Source organism: Cherax quadricarinatus, chromosome 21 (genome assembly GCF_038502225.1).
Source record: "Cherax quadricarinatus isolate ZL_2023a chromosome 21, ASM3850222v1, whole genome shotgun sequence".
NCBI lineage: Eukaryota > Metazoa > Arthropoda > Malacostraca > Decapoda > Parastacidae > Cherax > Cherax quadricarinatus.
In genome coordinates this window covers 6557833-6579192 of record NC_091312.1, presented here as the reverse complement: position 1 = coordinate 6579192, position 21360 = coordinate 6557833, and the positions used below count along the sequence as shown (strand labels likewise).

At 42.8% G+C, this 21360-nt stretch overlaps 1 protein-coding gene and 1 long non-coding RNA gene across 2 annotated transcripts in view; one reads left to right on the top strand and one right to left on the bottom strand.

Moving 5' to 3' along the window:
* LOC138853018 (uncharacterized) overlaps nucleotides 1–7756 on the top strand; it is a 92870-nt gene extending 85114 nt beyond the window's left edge. Inside the window, exon 3 of the long non-coding RNA XR_011392252.1 lies at nucleotides 7471–7756. This is a non-coding gene — a long non-coding RNA (uncharacterized lncRNA). The remainder of the gene's footprint in view (nucleotides 1–7470) is intronic.
* Nucleotides 1–21360, bottom strand: part of LOC128689188 (uncharacterized) — a 433687-nt gene that overhangs the window by 388873 nt on the left and 23454 nt on the right. The window lies entirely within an intron of this gene.

The window sequence follows — 21360 nt, the reverse complement described above, 5'->3', positions numbered from 1 at the left end:
ACAAGTACCCTCCCAATATGAACAAGTACCCTCCCAGTATGAACAAGTACCCTCCCAGTATGAACAAGTACCCTCCCAGTATGAACAAGTACCCTCCCAGTATGAACAAGTACCCTCCCAGTATGAACAAGTATCCTCCCAGTATGAACAAGTACCCTCCCAGTATGAACAAGTACCCTCCCAGTATGAACAAGTATCCTCCCAGTATGAACAAGTACCCTCCCAGTATGAACAAGTACCCTCCCAGTATGAACAAGTACCCTCCCAGTATGAACAAGTACCCTCCCTGTATGAACAAGTACCCTCCCAGTATGAACAAGTACCCTCCCAGTATGAACAAACACCTTCCCAATATGAACAAGCACCCTCCCAGTATGAACAAGTACCCTCCCAGTATGAACAAGCACCCTCCCAGTATGAACAAGCACCCTCCCAGAATGAACAAGTACCCTCCCAGTATGAACAAGTACCCTCCCAGTATGAACAAGTACCCTCCCAGTATGAACAAGCACCCTCCCAGTATGAACAAGCACCCTCCCAGTATGAACAAGTCCCTCCCAGTATGAACAAGCACCCTCCCAGTATGAACAAGCACCCTCTCAGTATGAACAAGCACCCTCCGAGTATGAACAAACACCCTCCCAGTATGAACAAGCACCCTCCGAGTATGAACAAGCACCCTCCGAGTATGAACAAACACCCTCCCAGTATGAACAAGCACCCTCCGAGTATGAACAAACACACTCCCAGTATGAACAAGCACCCTCCGAGTATGAACAAACACCCTCCCAGTATGAACAAGCACCCTCCCAGTATGAACAAGCACCCTCCCAGTATGAACAAGCACCCTCCCAGTATGAACAAGCACCCTCCCAGTATGAACAAGCACCCTCCCAGTATGAACAAGCACCCTCCCAGTATGAACAAGCACCCTCCCAGTATGAACAAGCACCCTCCCAGTATGAACAAGCACCCTCCCAGTATGAACAAGTACCCTCCCAGTATGAACAAGCACCCTCCCAGTATGAACAAGCACCCTCCCAGTATGAACAAGTCCCTCCCAGTATGAACAAGCACCCTCCCAGTATGAACAAGTCCCTCCCAGTATGAACAAGCACCCTCCCAGTATGAACAAGTCCCTCCCAGTATGAACAAGCACCCTCCCAGTATGAACAAGTCCCTCCCAGTATGAACAAGCACCCTCCCAGTATGAACAAGTCCCTCCCAGTATGAACAAGCACCCTCTCAGTATGAACAAGCACCCTCTCAGTATGAACATGTACCCTCCCAGTATGAGCAAGCAGGGGCGTCGTAAAGGGGGCGGGGGGGGAGGCCTCCCCGGGTGACACCATTTAGGGGGTGACACCATAGAGCCTTTAAAGAAGTGCCCAAAACAGTGCTGCACCAACATAAGAGAAGAAGCCTGTTATATATTATATAGCCTATTATATATTAACAAAGTGCAAATAAGCCTATATAGGGAAAAATCACTGATTTTGGTCATGTGGTAGATGATTTTGGTGATGTGGTAGATGATTTTGGTGATGTGGTAGATGATTTTGGTGATGTGGTAGATGATTTTGGTGATGTGGTAGATGATTTTGGTGATGTGGTTGATGATTTTGGTGATGTGGTAGATGATTTTGGTGATGTGGTAGATGATTTTGGTGATGTGGTAGATGATTTTGGTGATGTGGTAGATGATTTTGGTGATGTGGTAGATGATTTTGGTGATGTGGTTGATGATTTTGGTGATGTGGTTGATGATTTTGGTGATGTGGTTGATGATTTTGGTGATGTGGTTGATGATTTTGGTGATGTGGTAGATGATTTTGGTGATGTGGTTGATGATTTTGGTGATGTGGTTGATGATTTTGGTGATGTGGTAGATGATTTTGGTGATGTGGTAGATGATTTTGGTGATGTGGTAGATGATTTTGGTGATGTGGTAGATGATTTTGCATAAGTGAAGGCAAGGAAATGTAGCATTAGATTCACTGATTTTTTTTTTTCGCCGGTATTCTCCCGGCCCGGGTCTTTTCCAAGTAGTGGTGACCCGGCCTTGGCTCCCTATCTGGGGAGTGTCTCGAGACTTAAGTCTCCCATGGGAGGAGGTACAAGTACCTCCTCATCTTTGGGACCAGTGTCCCCAGGCCTAGCCACATTCCCCGCCCTCACGGGTGCACTGAGATGTTACCTGTACTGAAGGTCATATCGGAACCTGTGTTTCTCTGATATTACAATGTTTTTCTTTATATTGCAAGTTTTTGTTTTGTTTTTGCATTGTTGAAGGTGAATAAATGTAGGATGTGTTGGCTGTACTCAAAGTGGTGTTTGAGTTTATGTTTATTCAGTATTACTACGATTATTTATCATTAATAAAGTTGAGAAGTATTCTCCTGCTCAGTTTATGGTCCTTAAACGTTCTCATTGTTAAACATTTGTCAGTGTTCATGCAGTAGTGACGTAACTGGTGTTTACTACCCGTCAGTGTTCATGCAGTAGTGACGTAACTGGTGTTTACTACCCGTCAGTGTTCATGCAGTAGTGACGTAACTGGTGTTTACTACCCGTCAGTGTTCATGCAGTAGTGACGTAACTGGTGTTTACTACCCGTCAGTGTTCATGCAGTAGTGACGTAACTGGTGTTTACTACCCGTCAGTGTTCATGAAGTAGTGACGTAACTGGTGTTTACTACCCGTCAGTGTTCATGCAGTAGTGACGTAACTGGTGTTTACTACCCGTCAGTGTTCATGCAGTAGTGACGTAACTGGTGTTTACTACCCCCCATCCCCCCGACCTTGGATTTCATGGAGGTGACACCAGAGATTCCGTACCGAGTGACATCAACTTGAGCGACGCCTCTGTGAGCAATTACCCTCCCAGTATGAACAAGTACCCTCCCAGTATGAACAAGTACCCTCCCAGTATGAACAAGTACCCTCCCAGTATGAACAAGCACCCTCCCAGTATGAACAAGTACCCTCCCAGTATGAACAAGTACCCTCCCAGTATGAACAAGTACCCTCCCAGTATGAACAAGTACCCTCCCAGTATGAACAAGTACCCTCCCAGTATGAACAAGTACCCTCCCAGTATGAACAAGTACCCTCCCAGTATGAACAAGTACCATCCCAGTATGAACAAGTACCCTCCCAGTATGAACAAGTACCCTCCCAGTATGAGCAAGTACCCTCCCAGTATGAACAGGCACCCTAACAGTATGAACAAGCACCCTCCCAGTATGAACAGGTACCCTCACAGTATGAACAGGCACCCTCTCAGTATGAACAAGTACCCTCCCAGTATGAACAAGTACCCTCACAATATGAACAAGTACCCTCCCAGTATGAACAAGTACCCTCCCAGTATGAACAAGCACCCTCCCAGTATGGAGCAGTACCCTCCCAGTATGAACAAGTACCCTCCCAGTATGGATCAGTACCCTTCCAGTATGAACAAGTACACTCCCAGTATGAAGAAGTACACTCCCAGTATGGATCAGCACCCTTCCAGTATAGATCAGCACCCTCCCATTATGGATCAATACCCCCCAGTATGGATCAGTACCCTCCCAGTATGGATCAGTACCCTCCCAGTATGGATCAGTACCCACCCAGTATTGATCAGTACCCCGCCGTATGGATGAGTACCCTCCCAGTATGAACAAGTACCCTCCCAGTATGAACAAGTACCCTCCCAGTATGAACAAGTACCCTCCCAGTATGAACAAGTACCCTCCCAGTATGGATCAGTACCCTCCCAGTATGGATCAGTACCCTCCCAGTATGGATCAGTACTCTCCCGGTATGGATCAGTACCCTCCAAGTATGGATCAGTACCCACCCAGTATGGATCAGTACCCTCAAAGTATGGATCAGTACCCTCCCAGTATGGATTAGTACCCTCCCAGAATGGATCAGTACCATCCCAGTATGGATCAGTTCCCTCCCAGTATTGATCAGTGCCCTCACAGTATGGATCAGTACCCTCCCAGGATGGATCAGTACTCTCCCAGTATTGATCAGTACCCTCCCAGTATGGATCAGTTCCCTCCCAGTATGGATCAGTACCTTCCCAGTATTGATCAGTACCCTCCCAGTATGGATCAGTACCCTCCCAGTATGGATCAGTTCCCTCCCAGTATGGATCAGTACCTTCCCAGTATGGATCAGTACCCTCCCAGTATGGATCAGTACCCTCCCGGCATGGATCCGTACTCTCCCAGTATGGATCAATTCCATCCCAGTATGGATCAGTTCCCTCCCAGTATGGATCAATACCCTCCCAGTATGGATCAGTACCCTCCCAGTATGGATCAGTACCCTCCCAGTATGGATCAGTTCCCTCCCAGTATGGATCAGTACCCTCCCAGTATGGATCAGTTCCCTCCCAGTATTGATCAGTTCCCTCCCAGTATGGATCAGTACCCTCCTAGTATGGATCAGTTCCCTCCCAGTATGGATCAGTTCCCTCTCAGTATGGATCAGCACCCTCATAGTATGGATCAGTTCCCTCCCAGTATGGATCAGTTCCCTCCCAGTATGGATCAGTTCCCTCCCAGTATTGATCAGTTCCCTCCCAGTATGGATCAACACCCTCCCAGTATGGATCAGTTTCCTCCCAGTATGGATCAGTTTCCTCCCAGTATGGATCAGCACCCTCATAGTATGGATCAGTTCCCTCCCAGTATGGATCAGTTCCTTCCCAGTATGGATCAACACCCTCCCAGTATGGATCAGTTTCCTCCCAGTATGGATCAGTTCCCTCCCAGTATGGATCAGCACCCTCCCAGTATGGATCAGTACCCTCCCAGTATGGATCAGTTCCCTCCCAGTATGGATCAGTACCCTCCCAGTATGGGTCACTACCCTCCCAGTATGGATCAGTTCCCTCCCAGTATGGATCAGCACCCTCACAGTATGGATCAGTTCCCTCCTAGTATGGATCAGTTCCCTCCCAGTATGGATCAGTTCCCTCCCAGTATGGATTAGTACCCTCCCAGTATGGATCATTTCCCTCCCAGTATGAATCAGTTCCCTCTCAGTATGGATCAGTTCCCTCCCAGTATGGATCAGTTCCATCCCAGTATGGATCAGTACCCTCCCAGTATGGATCAGTTCCCTCCCAGTATGGATCAGTTCCCTCCCAGTATGGATCAGTTCCCTCCCAGTATGGATCAGTTCCCTCCCAGTATGGATCAGTACCCTCCCAGTATGGGTCAGTTCCCTCCCAGTATGGATCAGTTCCCTCCCAGTATGGATCAGTTCCCTCCCAGTATGGATCAGTTCCCTCCCAGTATGGATCAGCTCCCTCCCAGTATGGATCAGTTCCCTCCCAGTATGGATCAGTACCCTCTCAGTATGGGTCAGTTCCCTCCCAGTATGGATCAGTTCCCTCCCAGTATGGATCAGTTCCCTCCCAGTATGGATCAGTTCCCTCCCAGTATGGATCAGTTCCCTCCCAGTATGGATCAGTTCCCTCCCAGTATGGATCAATTCCCTCCCAGTATGGACCAGTACCCTCCCAGTATGGGTCAGTTCCCTCCCAGTATGGATCAGTTCCCTCCCAGTATGGATCAGTTCCCTCCCAGTATGGATCAGTTCCCTCCCAGTATGGATCTGCTCCCTCCCAGTATGGATCAGTTCCCTCCCAGTATGGATCAGTACCCTCCCAGTATGGATCAGTTCCCTCCCAGTATGGATCAGTTCCCTCCCAGTATGGATCAGTTCCCTCCCAGTATGGATCTGCTCCCTCCCAGTATGGATCAGTTCCCTCCCAGTATGGATCAATTCCCTCCCAGTATGGACCAGTACCCTCCCAGTATGGGTCAGTTCCCTCCCAGTATGGATCAGTTCCCTCCCAGTATGGATCAGTTCCCTCCCAGTATGGATCAGTTCCCTCCCAGTATGGATCTGCTCCCTCGCAGTATGGATCAGTTCCCTCCCAGTATGGATCAGTACCCTCCCAGTATGGATCAGTTCCCTCCCAGTATGGATCAGTTCCCTCCCAGTATGGATCAGTTCCCTCCCAGTATGGATCTGCTCCCTCCCAGTATGGATCAGTTCCCTCCCAGTATGGATCAGTTCCCTCCCAGTATGGATCAGTTCCCTCCCAGTATGGATCAGTACCCTCCCAGTATGGGTCAGTTCCCTCCCAGTATGGATCAGTTCCCTCCCAGTATGGATCAGTTCCCTCCCAGTATGGATCAGTTCCCTCCCAGTATGGATCAGTTCCCTCCCAGTATGGATCTGCTCCCTCCCAGTATGGATCAGTTCCCTCCCAGTATGGATCAGTACCCTCCCAGTATGGATCAGTTCCCTCCCAGTATGGATCAGTTCCCTCCCAGTATGGATCAGTTCCCTCCCAGTATGGATCTGCTCCCTCCCAGTATGGATCAGTTCCCTCCCAGTATGGATCAGTTCCCTCCCAGTATGGATCAGTACCCTCCCAGTATGGGTCAGTTCCCTCCCAGTATGGATCAGTTCCCTCCCAGTATGGATCAGTTCCCTCCCAGTATGGATCAGTTCCCTCCCAGTATGGATCAGTTCCCTCCCAGTATGGGTCAGTTCCCTCCCAGTATGGATCAGTTCCCTCCCAGTATGGATCAGTTCCCTCCCAGTATGGATCAGTTCCCTCCCAGTATGGATCAGTACCCTCCCAGTATGGATCAGTTCCCTCCCAGTATGGATCAGTTCCCTCCCAGTATGGATCAGTTCCCTCCCAGTATGGATCAGTTCCCCCACAGCGTATTTTATGATAGCAACTTGAATGTGTGTACTCATCGATTTGTGTTCGCTGGGGACAAGTCATGGTTCTTATACACTGGGTTTTGACATCTTAAGTACTCTCAATATTGTGTATGGAATGTGATGTCCATCACTCCCACATCCAATTCGTTCCGCTTCCATACGACCACAACACTGCAAAGAACACTTCATAGCAACCCTGTAGTACTTCATTTATTTAATTCTGGCTTTCTCATATTTCTTTTTCATTCATTATATTCAGGTCTTTTAATCTTTTTTCACAGTATCCCTCAAGGGAGGCTCCTTGACGCTGGTGAGGGGCTCTTGATCTAGGGAATTGGATCTGTGCTCCAGTTCCTTGAATTGAGCCTGAATACCTCCCATCCCCCCACATGCGCTGTTAGCGCTCCCCATGATAATAATAATAAAATCCTCACAGTACACACTCCTCACCTCTGGCAGTCATGCGGTTGCAAACTTTTAGACCTTTTCAGTGTGTATGTGCTTGACCAGGTGGGGCTTCACACTATGATGGGCTCGGCATACTCTGTGTACACAGTCCAAAAGGATGTTATTGAGATTTCTGAAGATAATATTCTGAGGGTTGCTAGCCTCACGTAGGTTCCAGAAGTCACACGTTTAATGTGCCCCTTCGGAGAAATATTCTGTGTTTTATTATTAATTTTACAGTATCTAATACACATGTTTTTTCTTTTATAGATGTAGATGACGAGTTTTTCACCGCTGATGAATTACGGGTAATTTGTGATGAGTTGAGAAACAACTACTGCCTGACACCTCATGCTGACTCAACCATCATGATGAAGGTTCACACATCGCACATGTCTGAAGAATCTGCCACAACGATTAAACCTCCGGAGCTCAGCTCCAAGTTCCTCAATTGTACTACCTAGAGGAACAGTGAATGTCTTAGGAAAAAGCACTCTAGGATATATATGTCTCGTAACAAATCATTTAATTTGGCATTTACAGTGTGTGCTAATAAATAAAATTTATTTATTTAAAATTATTTACTATGAACCTTTTGTATGATGAGGGTGTAAGAGCTGGTGTCCAACCAGTCAACCAGACATTCAGACCGGGACAAACCGTCTCTCAGTGTAGGATCCCCTCAAGGAAGGTTCCTTCATGTTGGTGAGGGGCTCTTGATTTAGGGAATTGGATCTATGCTCCAGTTCCCCGAATTAAGCCTGAATGCCTTCCACATCCCCCCCCAGGCGCTGTATAATCCTCCGGGTTTAGCGCTTCCCCCTTGATTATAATAATAATAATCAGTGTAGGATAAGTAGTGATTCAGTCCAGAGTCTATCTGTTGGTTGGGTGAAACCTTGTACCAATAGACTTCACTAAAGTGCAAGCTGGCACTGGACAAACACCTAAAGTTGGTTCCTGACCAGCCGGGCTGTGGCTCGTACGTTGGTTTGCGTGCAGCCAACAGTAACAGCCTGGTTGATCAGGCTCTGATCCACCAGGAGGTCTGGTCACAGACCGGGCCGCGGGGGCGTTGACCCCCGGAACTCTCTCCAGGTAAACTCCAGGTATATATATATATATAAATATATATATATATAAATATATATACATATATATAAATATATATTTATATATATAAATATTTATATATATATATACATGTATATAATATATACGATTAACACATTAAAGAAGAGAAGAGACCAAGAGTATGGTAGTGTGGTTCTGGCACTGTAGCTACTAACAGGTAATTACAGTCGTCCTCTCATACTACCCAACAATTTTGTCAGAGAAGCCAGCCACTCATAATCAATCAATCAATCAAAGTTTATTCTCTATAAGGATTACAATGCGGGGTTTACAGATTTTGGTTATTGTGTGGTTTACATGTAATAAAATACTAATTACAGAGGGGGCCACTAGAACACCTAGCATGGCTAGGCATTTCGGGCAAACTTAGATTAATTCTTAACGGCCGTATCTCTCAGCCGAGTCCAACACCAGTTATTGAAGCACTCTACTACAGTCTTCACTGATTCTCATGCACAAGCTGGAGTGGTACGTTGACACATACTTAATCATAAGAGCTCTAGAACTTTTGTCAATAGCGTATCACGTGGCGGCTCTCTGGGTGAAGTGGCGGTCGATAGTGTGAGGTTAAAACTAGTTTAAGCTAACAAGATAACATTACTGCCGCTTACCTTAATTTCATCATAATTCCAATAAAAGTGTACATTTTTATCAAACAAGTATATTACTACACAGGATAAACATAGCTTGCGCTCTCGTTCACTTTATTGCCGGGAGGATGGTAAGTAAGAACATGCTGTTAAATAGGAAACTCATTCAAGGTGCTACATTCTGGCATAATTTCTTTATCCCCCCCCCTGACATGAGCATAACAATATAAGACTAATTTAACTAAACTGTATTACACTCATTTAACATTTACCTTCATTATTTTTCTGTTTTCTGAATAAGTTTCTCAAATCCGTAACTTATGCCAGTATACTATAGAAAGAGTACGAATCCCTTCACCGCAGACAGGTACAGGGGACCGGTCATTGATTTTTTTTTTTTAATCCATAACCAAAAACTGGAAATGCATTATTTCAAGGTGGAGGGCGGACCCCAGTGGAAATAAGTCACTCTGTCTGACTTTTTTGGGGATATCCCAGGTTCTCTACACATATCCTGCTATGTATGATAATCTATGTAACTGTATTTGTGTATACCTGAATAAACTTACTATTTGTTTGCGTTATGACGACGTCCATGTAGCGGACTGTCTTGCCTCTGAATGAGACAAACTTTAATGTTAGAAAAGACTGAATCGATTAGAATATATACATTAAGCTAAAAGGAAAATGCATGCATTAATTTAGAGATTGTGTGACTGAGAATAAAACTGAAGTGTCAGAAGTTGGAGAGTAATGTTCATGTATATGAATGTGGAAGACGTATATAGGGGGCCAACACCCCCGCGGCCCGGTCTGAGACCATGCCTCGTGGTGGATCAGGATCTGATCAACCAAGCTGTTACTGCTGGCCGCACGTAAAACGACATACGAACCACATCCTGGCTGGTCAGGCAATGACTTTAGGCACCTGTCCATCGCCTTCTTGAAGACAGCCAGGAGTCAATTGGTAATCCCCCTTATGTATGCTGGGAGGCAGTTGAACAGTCTTGGGCTCCTGACACTTATTGTGGTCTCTTAATGTACTCGAGGTGCCACTGCTTTTCACTGGGGGAATGTTGCATCTCCTGCCCAGTCTTTTGCCTTCGTAGGGAGTGATTTTTGTGTGCAGATTTGGTACTAATCCTAGGCTTTTTTTTTTTGTTAGGAATTTGAAGCAAATTTAGAAAACAACTTTTTAATAGACTCAAATACAAATGTGAGACTGTAGCGGAAGGACAATTAATTAAGTCATATTTAGAAGACGGTATGATAATAGGCAATACATGTTATACGCGGTTGAAAAAAGTTATACTAGTTCTGAGAGATTCTAGTACTGTTAGCGTCTAGCTGACCACATGATATGTTAGAGATTATCGGAATTCTTATTTTACACACTACAAGCAAGAAAATTTTGAATCATTGACTAAATTTGCTGAGAAATTAAAAATATAAATTCTGACCAGTGAAAACTATACATGTACTTGTAAACTGTAAACGCGAAATCAATATTGTTGAGTCATCAAGGAGAACATTATTGTACATTCAACACATTGAGGGAAATGGGTGTTTGTTAGTCACACTCGGAATGGGGAGTTTGATAGTCACACTCGGAATGGGGTGTTTGTTAGTCACACTCGGAATGGGGTGTTTGTTAGTCACACTCGGAATGGGGTGTTTGATAGTCACACTCGGAATGGGGTGTTTGTTAGTCACACTCGGAATGGGGTGTTTGATAGTCACACTCGGAATGGGGTGTTTGATAGTCACACTCGGAATGGGGTGTTTGTTAGTCACACTCGGAATGGGGTGTTTGTTAGTCACACTCGGAATGGGGTGTTTGATAGTCACACTCGGAATGGGGTGTTTGATAGTCACACTCGGAATGGGGTGTTTGTTAGTCACACTCGGAATGGGGTGTTTGTTAGTCACACTCGGAATGGGGTGTTTGATAGTCACACTCGGAATGGGGTGTTTGATAGTCACACTCGGAATGGGGTGTTTGTTAGTCACACTCGGAATGGGGTGTTTGTTAGTCACACTCGGAATGGGGTGTTTGTTAGTCACACTCGGAATGGGGTGTTTGTTAGTCACACTCGGAATGGGGAGTTTGTTAGTCACACTCGGAATGGGGAGTTTGATAGTCACACTCGGAATGGGGTGTTTGATAGTCACACTCGGAATGGGGTGTTTGATAGTCACACTCGGAATGGGGTGTTTGTTAGTCACACTCGGAATGGGGAGTTTGTTAGTCACACTCGGAATGGGGAGTTTGATAGTCACACTCGGAATGGGGTGTTTGATAGTCACACTCGGAATGGGGTGTTTGATAGTCACACTCGGAATGGGGTGTTTGATAGTCACACTCGGAATGGGGTGTTTGTTAGTCACACTCGGAATGGGGAGTTTGATATTCACACTCGGAATGGGGTGTTTGATAGTCACACTCGGAATGGGGTGTTTGATAGTCACACTCGGAATGGAGTGTTTGATAGTCACACTCGGAATGGGGTGTTTGATAGTCACACTCGGAATGGGGTGTTTAACAGTCACACTCGGAATGGGGTGTTTGACAGTCACACTCGGAATGGGGTGTTTGATAGTCACACTCGGAATAGGGTGTCTGTTAGTCACACTCGGAATGGGGTGTTTGATAGTCACACTCGGAATGGGGTGTTCGATAGTCACACTCGGAATGGGGAGTTTGTTAGTCACACTCGGAATGGGGTGTTTGATAGTCACACTCGGAATGGGGTGTCTGTTAGTCACACTCGGAATGGGGTGTTTGATAGTCACACTCGGAATGGGGTGTTTGATAGTCACACTCGGAATGGGGTGTTTGATAGTCACACTGGGAATGGGGAGTTTGTTAGTCACACTCGGAATGGGGTGTTTGATAGTCACACTGGGAATGGGGAGTTTGTTAGTCACACTCGGAATGGGGTGTTTGATAGTCACACTCGGAATGGGGTGTCTGTTAGTCACACTCGGAATGGGGTGTCTGTTAGTCACACTCGGAATGGGGTGTCTGTTAGTCACACTCGGAATGGGGTGTCTGTTAGTCACACTCGGAATGGGGTGTTTGCGAATTAGCCATCATAGAATAAGGTATTCTCGAATCACTCATAGAATATAATGTTTGAGAATCAACCATTCAAGGAATAATGTAAATCAGACAATTATGACTGAGTAATGTGTGGCAGGAAGGTTCGGCTATTATCTTTGCCTTGATATTAGTAAAACATTTTAAAAACGGAGTTATGGCTGTTTTCTAAAATCATGATTTTCTCGCGCGTACGTGAAAAAAAACCAATCATATACATAACTACATAAGTCTAATGTTATGATTTTATGTAAACATGACAAAAATATTTTAACTGGCTTTGTGTTATTTTGCCGCAGGACAAAATATCCACCAAAAGTTACTACACAAACAGTAATAACTTCACTTGGAAACAACAGCTTAAGAAAATACAACATTAAGATGTGACTAATTAAATGTCGGGTGTTATCAAACTAAAACAATCTTTACAGTAAAAATATAGAAGGATCTGTTGCCTTAAAAAAAAGTATGTGGGACAATACTTGGGTAACTACAGAAAAAAAATTAGAAACTAACATTACCCAACATTTCCTACTCTATATAAAGATTGAAGCATAATTCTAGCAGACTGACGGCGCCATAACATACCCACTATACAAGCTTGGGTAGTGCTGCTGCTCTTTTGTTTGACTTATACCATCAATTATGACATACCACTGTGTATAGAAATATACCTAGTTGAGGTGAATGCTATTACTACCAGCTAGCTTCCTTGATGCTGGTGAGGGGCTCTTGATCTAGGGAATTGGATTTGTGCTCCGGTTCCCTGAATTGAATCTGAATACCTTCTGTTCCCCCCACATGCGCTGTATAATCCTACGGGTTTAGTGCTCCACCATGATTATAATAATAATAATATTACAGCCAGCTGGTCAAGTGGTTATTACACGATAAGGGGGATTACCAACATAAGGGGGATTACCAACATAAGGGGGATTACCAACATAAGGGGGATTACCAACAGACCCCTGGCAGTCTTCAAGCTGGCACTGGACAAGCACCTAAAGTCAGTTCCGGATTAGCCGGGCTGTGGCTCGTACGTTGGTTTGCGTGCAGCCAGCAGCAACAGCCTGGTTGATCAGGCTCTGATCCACCAGGAGGCCTGGCCACAGACCGGGCCGCGGGGGCGTTGACCCCCGGAACTCTCTCCAGGTAAACTCCAGGTAAACGAGTCTCTAAGATTTAAGACTCGCCTACCACAGGTTCTGTTGTTTATACCGTGAATTTTCTAGTAAGTCAGCGCTGTGTGACCCTTGTGGGTTTAGCACCTAATTATGATTATAAGATAAGATTTCGTTCGGATTTTTAACCCCGGAGGGTTAGCCACCCAGGATAACCCAAGAAAGTCAGTGCGTCATCGAGGACTGTCTAACTTATTTCCATTGGGGTCCTTAATCTTGTCCCCCAGGATGCGACCCACACCAGTCGACTAACACCCAGGTGCCTATTTTCTGCTAAGTGAACAGGACAACAGGTGTAAGGAAACGTGTCGAAATGTTTCCACCCGCCGGGAATCGAACCCGGGACCTCCGTGTGTGAAGCGGCAGGAGGCAAATAACAGAATAGTTCAACAATTCAAAAATTTTCCTTTTATTTACACCTGAATAAACTGCATATGCTAGAAAATAATACAAAGGCAGTAAAATGGCAATAAAAGAATAATACACTAGAACTACAACAGAACTCTGTAAGTAAACATAGTTGAGTGTGGTGGAACTTGACCACTATGGGCCAATAGGACGCCTACGTTGTTAATATTCTCTTGTGTTAAGACAAGATTTTGTTCCGATTTTTGAACAGGGAAGGATTATCTACCCAGGATAATAGGGAAGGATTATCTACCCAGGATAATAGGGAAGGATTATCTACCCAGGATAATAGGGAAGGATTATCTACCCAGGATAATAGGGAAGGATTATCTACCCAGGATAATAGGGAAGGATTATCTACCCAGGATAATAGGGAAGGATTATCTACCCAGGATAATAGGGAAGGATTATCTACTCAGGATAACAGTGAGGTATTATCTACCCAGGATAACAGTGAAGTATTATCTACCCAGGATAACAGTGAAGTATTATCTACCCAGGATAACAGTGAGGTATTATCTACCCAGGATAACAGTGAGGTATTATCTACCCAGGATAACAGTGAAGTATTATCTACCCAGGATAACAGTGAAGTATTATCTACCCAGGATAACAGTGAGGTATTATCTACCCAGGATAACAGTGAAGTATTATCTACCCAGGATAACAGTGAGGTATTATCTACCCAGGATAAGAGTGAAGTATTATCTACCCAGGATAACAGTGAAGTATTATCTACCCAGGATAACAGTGAGGTATTATCTACCCAGGATAACAGTGAGGTATTATCTACCCAGGATAACAGTGAGGTATTATCTACCCAGGATAACAGTGAAGTATTATCTACCCAGGATAACAGTGAAGTATTATCTACCCAGGATAACAGTGAAGTATTATCTACCCAGGATAACAGGGAAGGATTATCTACCCAGGATAACAGTGAAGTATTATCTACCCAGGATAACAGTGAAGTATTATCTACCCAGGATAACAGTGAGGTATCATCTACCCAGGATAACAGTGAGGTATTATCTACCCAGGATAACAGTGAGGTATTATCTACCCAGGATAACAGTGAAGTATTATCTACCCAGGATAACAGTGAGGTATTATCTACCCAGGATAACAGTGAAGTATTATCTACCCAGGATAACAGTGAGGTATTATCTACCCAGGATAACAGTGAGGTATTATCTACCCAGGATAACAGTGAAGTATTATCTACCCAGGATAACAGGGAAGGATTATCTACCCAGGATAACAGTGAGGTATTATCTACCCAGGATAACAGTGAAGTATTATCTACCCAGGATAACAGGGAAGGATTATCTACCCAGGATAACAGTGAAGTATTATCTACCCAGGATAACAGGGAAGGATTATTTACCCAGAATAACAGTGAAGTATTATCTACCCAGGATAACAGTGAAGTATTATCTACCCAGGATAACAGTGAAGTATTATCTACCCAGGATAACAGGGAAGGATTATTTACCCAGAATAACAGTGAAGTATTATCTACCCAGGATAACAGTGAAGTATTATCTACCCAGGATAACAGTGAAGTATTATCTACCCAGGATAACAGTGAGGTATTATCTACCCAGGATAACAGTGAAGTATTATCTACCCAGGATAACAGGGAAGGATTATCTACCCAGGATAACAGTGAGGTATTATCTACCCAGGATAACAGTGAAGTATTATCTACCCAGGATAACAGGGAAGGATTATCTACCCAGGATAACAGGGAAGGATTATCTACCCAGGATAACAGTGAGGTATTATCTACCCAGGATAACAGTGAAGTATTATCTACCCAGGATAACAGTGAAGTATTATCTACCCAGGATAACAGGGAAGGATTATCTACCCAGAATAACAGTGAAGTATTATCTACCCAGGATAGCAGGGAAGGATTATCTACCCAGAATAACAGTGAAGTATTATCTACCCAGGATAACAGGGAAGGATTATCTACCCAGGATAACAGGGAAGGATTATCTACCCAGAATAACAGTGAAGTATTATCTACCCAGGATAACAGTGAAGTATTATCTACCCAGAATAACAGTGAAGTATTATCTACCCAGGATAGCAGGGAAGGATTATCTACCCAGGATAACAGGGAAGGATTATCTACCCAGGATAGCAGGGAAGGATTATCTACCCAGAATAACAGTGAAGTATTATCTACCCAGGATAACAGTGAAGTATTATCTACCCAGAATAACAGTGAAGTATTATCTACCCAGGATAGCAGGGAAGGATTATCTACCCAGAATAACAGTGAAGTATTATCTACCCAGGATAGCAGGGAAGGATTATCTACCCAGGATAACAGGGAAGGATTATCTACAAAAAAAGGCTTCACAAGTACTGTCACCAATTATTGCAACACTCTTTAACAAATCCATCAAATCCTCAACCTTCCCGTCAATTCTCAAAATAGCGAGGGTCACCCCGATTCGCATAGGAGATCAAACAGACTTGAATAGCTATAGACCAATATCTAACTTACATCTGCTCTCTAAAATCTTTGAAAAATTAATTTATAGGCAGATCTATTCCTACTTCGTCTCTCAAGACATACTCAACCCTTCTTAGTTTGGATTCAGGACTAATAAAAGCACAAATGATGCTATTGTACACATGCTAGAACTAATATACACTGCTCTCGAGAAGAAAGAAGTCCCGCTGGGAATCTTTATTGATTTACGTAAAGCTTTTGATACAGTTAACCATGATTTGCTGCACATTAAATTAACACACTATGGTATAAGAGGGCACTCCTAAAGTCATACCTTAGTAACAGAAGCCAATATCCGTACACAAATGGAGCTAACTCTTCCACACAACCAATTACAGTCAGAGTCCCACAAGGAAGTGTCCTTGGCCTACTCCTCTTTCTCATTTACATCAATGACCTACCGAATGCATCACAACTACTCAAACCTATATTATTTGCAGATGACACAAAATACGTCTTCTCTCACCCAAACCCATTGACTAACACTGTTAATGCTGAATTGCAGAAAATATCTACCTGGATGATGACTAACAAGCTTACACTCAATACTGACAAAACCTATTTCATTCAGTTTGACAACAGAGCCACAAATGTTCCACTTAACATAGAGCTAAACGGGTCACCCATCACAAGGCTCACAGAGGGAAAATTCTTAGGAATCCACCTTGATAGTGGCCTTAAATTCCAGACCCACATACAACAAATTTCCAAGAAAATCTCTAAAACAGTAGGCATGCTATCAAAGATACGGTATTATGTCCCACAATCAGCTCTCCTTGTACTGCATCACTCTCTCATCTACCCTTATCTTACCTATTGAATTTGTGCATGGGGATCAACAACAATAAATCACCTAAAACCACTAATAACCCAACAAAAGGCTGCAGTCGGAATGATAGCAAATTCCCACTCCAGACAGCATACTCCACCAATATTCAAAAGTCTAAAACTACTCACCGTAAAGAACATCCATACTTTTTCTCAAACACTCATACATAAACCCTTCACTCAAACTTCTCCTCACCAACCTTAATAGGACACACGACCATAACACAAGACACAGATCACTTTTTGATTTACCCCGTGTCCGCATCACACTATGTAAGAACTCTATGTGTGGCCCGGTGGCCTGGTGGCTAAAGCTCCCGCTTCACACACGGAGGGCCCGGGTTCGATTCCCGGCGGGTGGAAACATTTCGACACGTTTCCTTACACCTGTTGTCCTGTTCACCTAGCAGCAAATAGGTACCTGGGTGTTAGTCGACTGGTGTGGGTCGCATCCTGGGGGGACAAGATTAAGGACCCCAATGGAAATAAGTTAGACAGTCCTCGATGACGCACTGACTTTCTTGGGTTATCCTGGGTGGCTAACCCTCCGGGGTTAAAAATCCGAACGAAATCTTATCTTATCACATAAGGGGCCCCAAAATTTGGAAATCATTACCAGTAAATACTAAAGTAACCTGGTCTGAACATCAATTTAAGACTTTTCTCAAAAACCATCCTTTCACCCTAAACTAAATATTAAATACTCAATACAACTTAAACAAACTATGATCAATTTCTCTAGTATTAGGTAATCTGTAAGCCATTAATTTAGTCTGCCCATAATGCCATGGCATGATGGTGGCTCTTTGTAGTGCAACTCATCATTGTAACTACAGAATATCTATGTAAGCTTGCAAAGAAATAAAAATTGTATTGTACTGTATTGTACCCGGGATAACAGGGAAGGATTATCTACCCGGGATAACAGGGAAGGATTATCTACCCAGGATAACAGGGAAGGATTATCTACCCAGGATAACCCAATACAATCAGTGCATCATCGGGGGACGACATGTCTGTCTTATTTCTACTGGGTTCTTACCCTTAGGATGTGACCCAATAGTTGAGTAACACTCAGGTATCTGCTTACTGCTAGATGAACAGGGACAGCAGGTATAAGAAAGCATTCACAACGTTTCCACCCGTGCCGGAAATCGAGCAACGGACATTCAGTATGTGAATTGAGTTCGCTATCAGCTCTATCAAAATTACACTTTATTAACAATGCAATATATATGTAACAATACCCTCAGGGTTACATTATCATACATGATGTAATAAAATGGAGTGAATTACATAATTGCAGTTAACAATATTCTTTTCTATTACTGTTATAAAGTAGCAACTTTCTGGATCTGTCTTAAAAAAGACAGAATTCTCTTAACAAGATCACTGCTCTAGAACATAAACTAGACACTCTGGAACAACAAAGCAACACCCACACCCGGTCCCTAGACACTATCAACACTCTAAAAGACCAAGTCACCCTACTTACTACCAACATTACAGAGGAAAGATCAAGAGTGGACCAACAACTTGCCAATGTCATAACCAACTTCCAAGACCATAATGACCAACAGCAGCTATCTGACGCTGTTGTAGTTAACAGCAAACATCTCCCAGCCACAGTCACCCAAGAGACATGCATGGAGACCACCCTACAGCTTATCAAGGACCACCTTCGCCTTAACATACGTAGTGATGACTTAAAGGATTGCAAACTGATGGGCTACCAAGCAGGTAAAAAAACAGTGCTGTTAAAATTCCAAACTAGCCTACAAAGAAACAACCTACTAAAAACATCTATTTCTATGAAAACTGATGTTTACGTCAATGAGTGCCTTACCAAAACAAGACAAAACCTTCTTTATCGGCTAAGAAAATTACGCTATGCCCAAAAAATCCACCAGTGCTTTGTGAGGGATGGAAAAATCGCAGTTAGGAAACAGCCCACTGGGAAGAGATACTTCATCTCTACAGAACATGACCTTAAAACATTCCTAAGTGAGGCTGGACTAACTGAATCAGAGTAAAGTTCAGATAATACCCACAGTCCACAGTTAGTGTTATATTGTCATAAATTTGTGCCCCCCTAAAATTCTAATACCCCAACTACTTTTGATTGTTATTGTTGTATTCAACGACCATTCTACCTCATAGTCTTAATTGTGTTTAATATCTACAGAATCTATCTCCTTTTTTACAACTTACCACATCACTGTTCTATCTTATTTTATTATAAACTAGCCATAACTTGTCCTCAATAATTCTACCTCACTTTAAGAAATACTCAATTGCCCAATTTTATTCTAAATCCTTATTATTGCCCAATTTTGCTTTAAACTATATTGATCAAACTTATTGTAAACTTCTTTTATTGACCATTTTTATTCTATACTTTTTTAAACTAGTATTTTCAACTACAACTTTTATATTATCCTGTCTACCATCTTACTAGCATACTGTAACCGTCATTGCCATTTTTATTTTTATCATTTTTTTTATTATTCTTTTGCTACCTTAACTTGTGTATTTTATCCTGTCAATTTAAATCTAGTTATACTCTAATTCTTGTAAACAACTTATATAACACCTTAGTGCAATTACAATTGAGAGTCTTGTGCCTTTTTTATATTATTAGATTAAACTCAGTTGTACTATACCTCATTGTAGCTCAATACATAGTCAATACCAAATACATTATATTAGACCATAGTGCAATTACTAGTGAGAGTCTGGTGCCATTTTTAATTTGTATTTTTATATTATTAGATTAAATCTAGTTGTACTATAGCTCATTCTAGCTCAAAACGTAGACTCCACAAAAGTCATTATATTAGACCTTAGTGCAATTACAAGTGAGAGTCTTGTTCTATTTTAAATTTGTATTTTTATATTACTAGTTTATACCTAGTTGTACTTTAGTTCATTCCAGCACAACACATAGACAACATCAACTTCATTATGTGTAGTAGTGACTATACTCTATATGACCAAAATACTCTAGCTGTATACTTATCCAAACTTCCCACCACTACAGATATCAGTACTAGAACTCAACACACAACTCAGGATATAATTAACCATAATTTAAACCTAGAAGATGATTGATCACGTTGACCCTGATCTAAACCTCCATAATCTGACACCCAATCAAAACCTATTGGAAAGTAACTGCCTTTATTACACAGCATCACAAGCCAGCACTATCCTAAACAATGCTAAAAGTCTATCAGTACTTAACTACAACATCAGGTCCTTAAGCAAACACTATGATGACCTCCTGGCACTCCTTGAATCACTAAAGACACCCTTCTCCTGCATTATTCTTACTGAGACCTGGCTTAAGCAGGGCACAATAGATATCTACCCTCTACCTGGATACACAGCAATTCACAACTGCAGACCAAACCAAGTTGGGGGTGGTATTGCAATCTATTACTCTAACCAATTATCTTGTATCAGCACCACTTGCTTTAGTGATGAATATGGGGAATACATTTTTGCTAATTTTACTGTAAAAAACCTTAAGACACCCATAACAATCGGTGCCATTTACCGGATACCTCACACAAACATCCCAAATTTCAGTGAGAAATTAAAGTCACTATTAACAAACAGACAAATGAATAAGCACCACCTTCTCTTAGCTGGAGACTTCAACATCAACCTTGGCTTACTAGATGATCAGCCTGTAACTGATTTCATCAACAATATGAACAACACACTTCTCATACCAACAATAACTAAACCAACCAGGCTCACTGAGACAAGTGCAACCATAATAGACCACATATGGACCAATATACTAGCCCCCCTTAAATCAGGAATAATCACAGATAGCACTACAGACCACTACCCTACCTTCCTCCTGACAAACATTAGTAAACCACCACTTGAATACAACAAAGTCTCATTTAGACTCCATGACGAGGCCTCAATAAGGAAGTTCACAGCTGACCTAGAGACTGTTGACTGGCCTACAGAATTCTCCAAGGCCAATGGTATTGATGACTGGACAGACATTTTTCTTAACAAATTACTTAGACTATACAACAAACATTGTCCTATAAAAACGAAACAGATCACAAACAAACGGCTTGGTTGCCCATGGCTAACCAGCACCATTCTGAAATCCATTGATAAGAAACACCAATATGAAAAGCAATATAGACAGGGCTTAATACACAAAGATATTCTTAAACACTATTCATCAGTTCTCACCAAAGTAATAAAGAAAGCCAAACAACTATACTACTCCAGTAGATTCACAGACACTAGAGGAGATATAAAAAAGACCTGGAAAACACTCTCTCAGATTCTAGGGACCCACAAACTGAAAAAAAACAAGAATATTGTCCTAACTAAACCTAATGAAACACCACTACA